Source organism: Jatropha curcas, chromosome 5 (assembly GCF_041381405.1).
Source record: "Jatropha curcas cultivar XTBG-Jc1 chromosome 5, XTBG_Jcur_1.0, whole genome shotgun sequence".
In the NCBI taxonomy this organism is placed as follows: Eukaryota; Viridiplantae; Streptophyta; class Magnoliopsida; order Malpighiales; family Euphorbiaceae; genus Jatropha; species Jatropha curcas.
In genome coordinates this window covers 20380839-20392665 of record NC_143155.1, presented here as the reverse complement: position 1 = coordinate 20392665, position 11827 = coordinate 20380839, and positions in this window count along the sequence as shown.

Genomic DNA, 11827 nt, shown 5'->3' with positions numbered 1-11827 from the left:
TTAATCGCATCGTTTGAGTCGGTATTTCCATTGAATGACCTGCAAGTAATTGATAAATTTTTTTAAAAAAATAAATTGTTCAGTGTATTTTCCAATTTTTTTTTTTAAATAATTTGTTCAGTGTATTTTCCATCTTATAATAACAAGTTTTTTATTATTTCATTTTATTTATTTTGTGTAGCATTCTGGTGCTTCCTTTGGAAGCCCGGGAACTGGAATTGTTGGACCTGTCAAAATAATTGCAAGAAGCAAAACTGGAAATGAACCTGAAGTGATTAAGGATATTTCAATAAATAGATGGGTTTACAAGACAGGATTACATGGAGTGAATCTAGGATATCACAGTCCTATACATTGGTATAGAGCCAATTGGTTTTCTATTGTCTAAACTGATCAATCTTTCACTTGGTACAAGATAATGCATACAATTTCAATATTAAAAAATATATATTATTTCATCACATTATATATATAAGCATTTTTTTCTTAGAAAGTTGACATGTGGCATATCCACTTGACATAATTTGATTTGATTATTTAATATATTAATGTATTGACTTGCTTTGATTTGATTTGGATTTATTTTGAATTAGTGTTTTTAATTTGGTTTGATTATTCAATGTATTAATGTATTTAGTTTGGATTTATTTTGAGTTAGTGTTTTTAATTTGATTATTTAATGTATTAATGTAATAATTTGATTTGAATTTATTTTGAATTAGTGTTTTTGATTTGGTTATTTAATGTGCTAATGGCGTTAAGTAATTACTATTTAACTATTAGCTTTTAAAAAATTATAAAGTTTAATAACAATGAATTATTCAATTAATGTATTAATATATTGTTTTGTAACAAATGTTCACTATCAAATTTCTGAAGTAACAAATGTTTCCTCCAACAATCGTTAATGTATCTTAAACGTTTCGTATCTAAATGTTTTCCATTTATGTTTTTTTAAATGTGTAGTAATGCATTTTTTTTTTAAATTTAAATTATTTACATTCAAGAAACACTTTAGTTGTTTTAAAAATACTATATATAAGTTTTATCAATATATACTTCTGTATTCTTGGCAAATGTGTATTGGTCTTTGCTTTTAAATACATTATTCATTTTTTTTGATTCAGAATTTTCTAAATTTCAACTATTTCCACTGATGGGGTTAATAGTTCTCTCTCTCTCTCTCTCTCTCTCTCTCTCTCTCTCTCTCTCTCTCTCTCTCTCTCTCTCTCTCTCTCTCTCTCTCTCTCTCTCTCTCTCTCTCTCTCTCTCTCTCTCTCTCTCTCTCTCTCTCTCTCTCTCTCTATATATATATATATATATATATATAAGCAGATATATATATAAGCAGACAGAACGTAGGATTCCAAATGACATGTGTATGACTTGATTGTTTGTTTTTATATTTATTTCAAAATAAATTAATTTATGATTGAATTAATCCGTCTTAAATATAATTAATTATATAACGTTAAAGAATTAATAGTGTGTTAAGTAACAATTTATATAACTTTTAATGTTATAAATAAATTACATAATTTATAAATTTTAATGATACGCGCAGTTATTATTTTATATTAAAAAATTAAATTTTTTGTATTAAATTAAATTATGTTAAATATAATTGGTTAATTATAATATTAATAATATGATAAGTTGAAGATTTATACAACTGTTAATTATTTAAAATAAATTATTTATTCATGGATTTTAATAAAATCACGAGTTAATTATTTTTTACATTAACTTTTAAATAAATTAAATTAATGAATTTTACCACCTTTCATTTTGTTTTTTTATTTATCTTTATAAATTTCAATATTTTTAATCTATATTCCTGAACACATGTCTATTTAATAATTTTTACTTTAATAATCAAAAATTTAATAATAAAAAATCACGCTATATATATATTTTTACTATTGATATATCTTTATAATATTTTTTAATAGCATAATAAAATAAATTTCATTCAAGAATCTATAAATTATATATATATATTCTCTCAATTTTATTTTATTTTACTTTTTTTTAACCATGCATAACACATGTATATTGCTAGTATGTTTGTACTATTTGAAGAGTTAGGTGGAAACCCATAAAATGTTCAAATCCAAACAGTTACTGTACATAGCGTTTGAACTAGCTTTAAAACGTTAAGGTTATGTTTTATAAAAAGTTAACTCAAAATTTAATATATCAAATAAGTCAATAAATTATTAAAAAATAAAAATTTATTCCTTTTTTATTATAATCTTCAACATATAATATAAATTTTTATTGAATTAAAGAATTTAAATATGCATGCATCATTAATATTTACAAAATTTTTATCACTGAATATGTGGAAGTAATAGTTTACACACCATATAATATACATTTAATGATAGAGTGACTACTTGTATGAAACTTAATATATATAAATAAATGATTATACGTAAGGTTTTAAAATATTTATTTGATATATTGGAGAAAATTATAAATGAACATCAAATTATAAGAATCGTCAGAATAATAGAGTTGTCTATTAAATTAAAATATACTGACGCAAATTTAGTTTCAATGGCTTGATGAAAATGGAATATTATAATTAGAATGAAAATCAATATAATTGATTTTATTATTCCCAAATGTATTGTTTGTAAACAATACTTCAATATCTATTTTTATTACTCAAGATTCTTATATTTATTTAAAGATTAATTTTATTAAGAAAAAAATTTGGGAATAATAAAGAAAATAAAGAAAAATAGATATTTTTATTGTCTAAACATCTTCTTTTTTTAAGAAAAAAAATTTCATTAAGAAAATAAAGAAAGAGAGTTCAAACAACTAGGATTACATCCCAATTCCAAACATGGAAACTAGCATAAACTAAAAAGCTACTCTAGTAATTTTTAAATATATAAATACTTTCCCACGATAAGACAACTTGTTTTAATTTTTTAAGGTTCATTGACGGTATTAGCTTTTTTAATAGTTAGCTTTTAGTTTGCACGTGTTTATATAGCAGTTTAAATAATAAGTATTTAGTAAAAATGTCGTAATTTTATTTTCAAAAAAATTATTCTCGTAAGTAAAAATATGAAATCTTGTAATAAGAAGTATTGGGTAATTATTTATAAAAAAATAATGAATATAATTATCAAAAAAATTTTAATTAAAATTAAACTGAAATATCCATGATTTTATTTTTAAAATGTTTTTGATTTCTATTAAAAAAAATTCTATTTTAGAGTTATGGGCTCTACACGGAGACCCAGTGCAAGCTAAGCCCACAAATGGTAATTGGACCAAGTCCAAGACAGTCTTATAAACAGGAGAACCTCCAAAACTATTCCGAGAATTTTTAAGATTAATATCAAATGTTTTTGAAACAAGAAATTTAAAATAAGCTAAGTGATTGTTCGGCAATTTCAACAGTTAGTTAATTGTTGTAGTAGCTATCAGTTATTTTACTAGCTGTTAGCAATTAGATATGAGCTTTTAGTGGTTAGCTATTTTTTATAGCGGTTTAAAATAAAAGTGTTTGATAAAAATAAGTGTTTGATTAGCTGTTTAATATAAAATGACAAAAAATGATAAGATCATAGAGAACAAGACGAAGATAAGTGATGGGCATAATTTTGATAAAAAATTTATAAAACATTAAACGTTAGTGAGGATTACGTTTCATGAAACATTAATGATGATAACGTTTCATGAAACACTGCCTCAAACTCTAAACATTATAATAGATATGGCATTACTCTGAGCGTTAGGATAGATGTAATATTACCGAACACAACAATTAATTAAAGCAGTGTTTTAACTCATTCAAAACAATAAACACTGCTTCAGAGCCTAAATAATTTTATAGTAGTAGTAGTAGTATGACGTTGGAATAATCTAGAATTTAGCTAAACTATTTCAAAGCAAGCCCAAACTAAAGAAAATTTTAGAGAAACCAAGAGAATCACAGTTTTTTATTAATTGAACCAAGAATCAATTAACTAGGGGGTCATTGAACCAAATTACGTAATAGCTCACCTCTTCGTTCTCTTTTTCCTGGGGATGACAATTTAACCGACCTAATTCGACCCGTTTTTTGTGGATTCGAGTAATGTATAAACGGGTTTGGGACGGTCCGGATAGTAAGTTTTTTGTGGATTCGAGTAATGAATAAACGGGTTTGGGATGGTCCGAATAGTAATTTTAGTACCATATTAGGTTCGGATCAAATTTAAGTTTATGCGGTTGAATAGTGATTTTAGTACACACATCAAGTTCGAATCAAATTCGAATTCAAAATGTCGGATAAAAGGTACCCGATGGTAAATGGGTTTCGGATAGGCACCCACTCTGTTTTCCATTTGATTTAAAGTAAAATTTTTTATGATAATTAGTAGAATTAAACCCACGACCTCTATGTAACAATTAAGCTATCTTACCACCAAGTTACTAAATATCCTTAAGGCAAAAATATACATAAATTATATATTACTTATAATTATAGTTATTTATATTTTAAATATTGATTAATGAATAAAATATTATTGGATTGTAATATAATCTTATTCATAAGTAAATTTTAATACAATTACGTATATTAAATTATAATATCTTAATAATTTGAATTTATTTTTTTTCATAAAATTAGTTTTTCTTAATAACTTTTACTCGTTGCAAGTATATATGTAATTTAATATATATATATATATATATATATATTATTTAATTTATATCTATTTTATATTAATTTTATTATAAATCATAATATTTTGGACGACCTTAACAAAGTAGAAGAAAAATATTTTATGAAATAATAAACTAATAAAATAATAAAATTTCTTAAAACGAGGATTTGATTGACTTAACTTATTACATTTATATATTATAGATAGATAGCTAGTATAGTAATAAATATATTAAGGGAAATTTATTATTTAGTCCCTCAGGTTTTACAAAATTAACCAATTAATCCAAGGTTTTGTCAAAATATCTAGCTAGTCCCTCAGGTTTAATTCCGTCTAATTAAAAGGTTCTTCCGTCCGAAAAGTCTGTTTTTTTCGGTTAATTATAGACTAAAAGACTAAAACACCCCTCCCTAGCTGACGTGGACCATAAGGGAAAATTATTATCTAGTCCCTCAGTTTTACATAATTATCTAACTAATCCCAAGTTTTGCGCAAATATCTAACTAGTCCCTCAGGTTTAACTCCGTCTAATTGAAAGGTTCTTCCATCCGAAAAGTTAGTTTTTTTCCGTTAATTGAAGACTAAAAGAGTAAAACACCTCTCCCTAGCTGACGTGGACCAGTATGAAGCGATAAGGGAGGGAATTGTATAAACTAAAAGACTAAATAATAATTTTTCCTATAATTTTATGCACATGTAGAATTGTATAGATTAAGCTTAATTACACGAGTAGGAAAATTAGCTTCGCTAAATTTAAAAATGAAAATTGAAGAGTTTCATATAAAGTCGATGGAGACATAATCATTTTTCTCTCTTAAATGTACGGTTTAGTTTTAGATTATGAATATTTGTAAATCGAAAACCATTAAATATAATTATGTCTCTAAAATATTACTATCTTCATTCTATAATATTCGTCACATTTAGAATTTCATGTCTTTTAAAAAAATTATTAAATTTGTATAAATTATAATAAATTATTGAATAAATTTTGACAATATTACTCTTAATTTAATATTAATCTCTAAGAAAATCATTAAATTGAAGTAATAATTATTAATCATACACAAAGGGTAAATATGAAAAAAATATTTATTACTCCTTAAAACCGCAAATATAACAAGTATTTTAGACTAAATTAGACAAATATTTTAGAACAAACTATTTTCTCAAATCTGACAAGTATTATGGAACAAAGACAGTATTAAAAAAAGGATAAAAAAATTAATTTGATGTTCTAATTAAATATTATTAAATTTAAGTGAATCATGAAAGTAAATACCTCTTCAAAAAAGTAAATACCTCATTTTTCTTTTTACCCCAAATTATCATCATAGTTTCTTTTTTAGAAAAAAAGTAATAAACATAATTTTCTATTTTATTCATATTTAATATGCAAATTTTATCAAGAAACATTACTATTATCATTGATAAAATCTAAAAAAAAAAAAAACAAAGTATTCCATCTATTCATAAATACTTTTAATGTTTTTATGGTAATTAAGTAAGTAAATTTATTCTTATAAATTATAACAAAATATTAATTAATTTTATTTCCTAACCTTAAGTAAGAGAGGAGATGTTATATGATTTTGGAAAATTATAAAAATAATTATTAAATTTAATATAAATAAGGATAAAATTGAAAAAAAAAAATTACTCATTAATATTCTAAAAAAAAAAAAGATATTTGCGGAGAAAACACCGACTCTAAAATAATAGTTATTTACAGATAAAAAAAGTAATTATTATTGCCACCTATATTATTATAATTTCATAACTTTGAATATGAATATTAATATTTAATGCAAGGTTATCTGTGCAAAAGATAAACTAGGTATATCATTATGGCATGGAAGGAATAAAAGGGAAACAAACTAGGTATATCATTATCGCTTCATACTGGTCCACGTCAGCTAGGGAGAGGTGTTTTAGTCTTTTAGTCTTCAATTAATGGAAAAAAATTAATTTTTCGGACGGAAGGACCTTTCAATTAGACGGAATTAAACCTGAGGGACTAGTTAGATATTTGCGCAAAACTTGAGATTAGTTAGATAATTATATAAAACCTGAGGGACTAGATAATAATTTTCCCTTATGGTCCACGTCAGCTAGGGAGGGGTGTTTTAGTCTTTTAGTCTATAATTAACGGAAAAAAACTTACTTTTCGGACGGAAGGACCTTTTAATTAGACGGAGTTAAACCTGAGGGACTAACTAGATATTTTGGCAAAACCTTAGATTAGTTGGTTAATTTTGTAAAACCTGAGGGACTAAATAATAAATTACCCATATATTAATCATTATTTTAGAGTAACATTTATAATTTTGCTATCATTATTATATGATTTGCTAATATAATTATATACTTTATTTAGTTTATAATTGTCACGACCCGATTCCATGGGTCGGACCGGCACTAGAGCCCAGGTAAACTTAAGACCCCCGAGGCCCGTAGTAAGCCTGAAACACTAAAAATTTACTATCTCAATATAATTTTAAACATCCAGTCCATATTTATAAGAAAATAAACCTCAAGATTTTATTAAATCTCGGCCCAAATTTATCAGCTACAACATTCCACAGTTCGGGCTCAATTAACAATACGTCACATTTTTAATATGGGCTCATATAATTATATCGTCTATGTTAATACACGACTAATTGTACGCAAATTCTACAACTGCGAAGTCACTAACTATTTGGTATACATAGCTTTTTATACATATAATTACATAGTAAAATAATTATGAAACTGGGAAAATTTTCTTCTAGCCCTGCGGCAAAGGAACATAACTTAACCGAATTAAAGAGAAACTTACTTCCTGAAAAATTAAACAAGATATGTGAGCCTTCTAAGAAGTAATACTTATTGCACAACACACGCACTCACACAAATGTATAAATATATCAATCTAGTCATCCGACTAGTTATATGCTCACGCAGCCAGTCACACAAATGGCAAATCACCAACACTCACAATCATTAACATCTTCATATAATCACATCACGTGGAAGTCAGTCAGTGGCGTCACCGAAACCCCGATGAGCCATCCTCCCACATGGCTCATCCACTCACGTGTGCACCAGGGAGCCGATCCCCCATACTGGCCGACCGATCTAATCCTCACTTGACCAGCCCTCTCATTGTTTTTCCATTCCCTCTTTCTCTTTTTTTTTTTCTTTTCTTTTTTTTTTTTTATATATTTACCAACAGGAGGCAACTCAGTGGTCTCCATCCAATCTAGATCATCAGGTGCACACAACAGGAGGCCATCCTGCAGGCTGCGATCAAATCTAGATTTTCAGGTGCGTAACAACAAGCGGCCATCCTATGGTTAACGGTAACGGTAGGTGCACACGGGGGCGTCGATCTCCCATTCACCCGGCTAACGGTAATCATAATTAGGATCCATATAACGGTAACGGTATATAACGGTAACGGTAATCAGGATCCATATAACGGTAATGGTCTCACAAATCCATGGTGACCCACTTCATCACAATTCCACGCAAACAAAGCATATCATTATCACAACACATATAATCAAACATTGCAATCAGATGCAGACATATTAATCAATTAAACATCGTAATGCAATGCATAATTAAACATCCAAAATCAATGCAAATAAATAAATAAATAGTATTAACAATAAACAACAATAATAAAATAATAACAATAATAACAATAATAATGAAAATAATTAAATAATTAAATGAATAATAAAGATAATAAATAATCAGAGCACTCTATTTATTATGTATTAAGTTATATAATTAATCTAAATAAACTTATTAATTATGTCATTAATTAAAACTAGTCTAGGTTCTATTGAAATTTCGGCAGCACCTCCCCTAAAATTTGTCTAAACCACAATTCAACAATATAATATCTAAGCCCATCCGTCGGGCAATTCAAATCAATTCATCCCGTCCGCCATAACCTTATTTATCAATTACTCGATCAATCAATTCACACAACCCATTCATCGGGCAATTAATTCAACCAACCCATCCGCTTCAACCTACATGTATCATCCATCAAACTCACATATATACACTTAATGGTTCCAAATTAACTAATTAACAAACTATATTAACCTCCAAGCATGATTCAATGATATTATTAATTGCTTTAAAACTATTTACTTGTCTAAGCCTTAAATTATAACTCTCCCCTATCAATATTTATTAAAATTCCTAAATTAGCTTACATAAATATTAGATGGGAATTCTTATCTTAATACCGAACCTTCTAGTCGTAACTAATGTTCATGAAATATATATAACAATATGCACAACTAATTTGCATCTACATTATACCAATTGATTCTTAGCAAAAATTATATTTGATTGATTATTCATTTAAATTTAATTTAATCAACTAATAATTATTAAGTTTAGAATTTATACCAAAAATAGAAAATTGGTCTTAAAACGTACCAATTGAAATTTGGGTGACGATTCCACGATCCTCGCGAAGAGAGGAAAATTTTGTCCTTGGTGCCTCGCCGGAGTCTCGCCTGCCGGTCACCGGAACGTCGTCGCTGCCGCCGTTTACGGTGGCCAGAAAATCAATAATGTCCAGAAATTCGCCACGATCATACCATTCAACTCGAAATTCACCAAGGATTCCATTTCCGGCGTTGGTTTAGTGAGATCAACCCTCTAGTTGGTCAAAACAAGCTTGATAGCCGCCCCTTACCGCCATTCATGGTGGTTCCAGTTCCTTCCACCAAAACCGTCGTTTCTTGGATGGAAATTGTTCACACAAGACAGAGGAATCAATCAGAGCTCACCTTGAAGCTTCACGTTGCCAGAATCGCCTAGTATCGCTAGAGATCGAAGAACGAGAACTGTCGATGGGGATAGTCTCGTTCGCGCCACTGGAGGCTCTGCTAGCGGGGAAGGAGGCCGGAAAATGGATCAAAGACTCCAGGGAAGGCAATCGCCACCTCGCTCTCGTCGAGCGGTGGTCGAAAATGAGAAGGAAAGGGAGGAGAAGGAGGCTGTCGCGCGCGCAGAAGAAGAAGAGAGGAAGAAAAGAAGAAACTAAGTCGGTTTCTAGATCATTCCGGTTCGATTCAAATCGATTTGGACTGATTCAACGATTTGGCTCGATTTTGCTCGGTTTGCAGGTTTTTCACTTGGTTTTCAGGTTATTCGTGTGGTTTTCGAAAAATCAATTTGAATTTCGGATCCGGTTCGATTTATTTTGATTAATTTAGTTAGATTTCGTAACAGTTCTCCATTTTACTCTATAACAATAAAAACAATAATAATAATGATACTTGATTTTTGAGAATTAATTCATATAATAATTACACATATATAAATATATTTTATAATGGATTAGTAACTGGAGTTCTATATTATTTCCTAAAAATTTTTAAGTGTTCTCAAATCAAAGATTCCGATAATATAGTTTTGAGCTTGGGCCCAGCTGGCAAATTTGGGCTCGAATCGAGACTGTATTCTATTCGCAGCCCATATAGTCAAAATTTCTGATTTTTAATTTAATAAAAATTCAAAAGTTTCAAAAATAAAAAATCGGGTTATTTCAATAATATAATTTATTAATTTATCTAATAGAATTTAGACTTAAATAGAAAATTAATAATTAATAAAAATTAAATTACCATTAATTTTTAATAAATAAAATTAAAATTCTTAATATAAACTTAACAGGGATGTTTTTGGCGATCTCAATGTTCCCACCCCCATTTATATTTTATATTCTCGATATATCATCTAATTGGTTTTACGAGTTAATATACATAGTATTTACAACGTGCGTTCACGTGAATACTCATTAAATAATTTTGTATTATTAATAAATATAATAAAATATCAATTTATAATTATATTAAATTAAGCCTTACATGTTGATTAGCATAATTATTTTGTAGAGTCAGTTGAAAATTTAATTGCTTACTTACAGTAATATAAATAGGCTAATTTTATATAGTATTTCTAATATTGTGCTTATTTTTTCATTTACATTAAGATCATTAGAAGTGAACTAAAAATCCATTTGTATAATTAAAAATCATTAGAAGCAGAAAAATCATTTACGTATTAGTTATGCATATTAGTATATATTAGTTATGCTTATTTATCATTTGTACTTTTGTGTTATATTAATATAGATATATTAGAAATAGATTACAATAATAGCACAATTAAAAACAACAAATTTAAAGTTAAATACAAAATCAATATAATGAATTGAAATAACTAACTAATTAATATACTGTTCAAAAAATAATTTAGATTCAAATAGAAAATTAATAATATAATAAAATCAATCAAAATTAAATTTTCTTTAATTTTTAACCAATAAAACTAAAGTCCTTAATAATATAATAAAACCTATTAAAATAAAATTATTTTTATCTTTGAATCAATAAAATTAAAGTTGTTAATGATATTTTTATTAATCTATAAACTTATTAAGGACGTTTTAAGTGATTTCAATATTAAAATAAAAATTAAATCAGCAAATCAAAATAATATTTTTTTTTTGAAAATGAAATCCAAATAATATTATTAACTACAAATATTACTATGTTAACAAAAATAATATAAATACAAAATAAAATAATTAGATATTCTTGGGTTAGAACAAAAAGACGTAATGATAATAATAATTTTCTTATAGATTATGAAACCAAATGGTAGAGATTATGGTATTAATTCACACAATGAGATTATACTTACGCAATAAAAAGATATGATTGCAAACTCAATAATTTCAACATTAGCAAAAGCTTGATATAATAATTCTTGATAGTAAAAAACAACAAATTTTTTATAGTCAAAAGCAATTAAAATTAAACATATATACAACGATATGATAGGACAAATTCCTTATTAGAATAATATTAAAAGATAAATTCATAATTAAAATGAAATTAAATATATAATATTATTATAATAAATAATAAATTGATATCTTAATTAGAATATTACAAAGCTCCTAATTATATTAGAATTTTACCTTATAGATAAATTAACCAATAATATTATACTATAAACATAGATGTCCCAAAGATAAAAATATATATTGGTTTAAAAATCTAGTGCATATAGATTAAGGATCACAACAACCGTAATTAATTATAATTTATTAAGTATATTCTTTAATA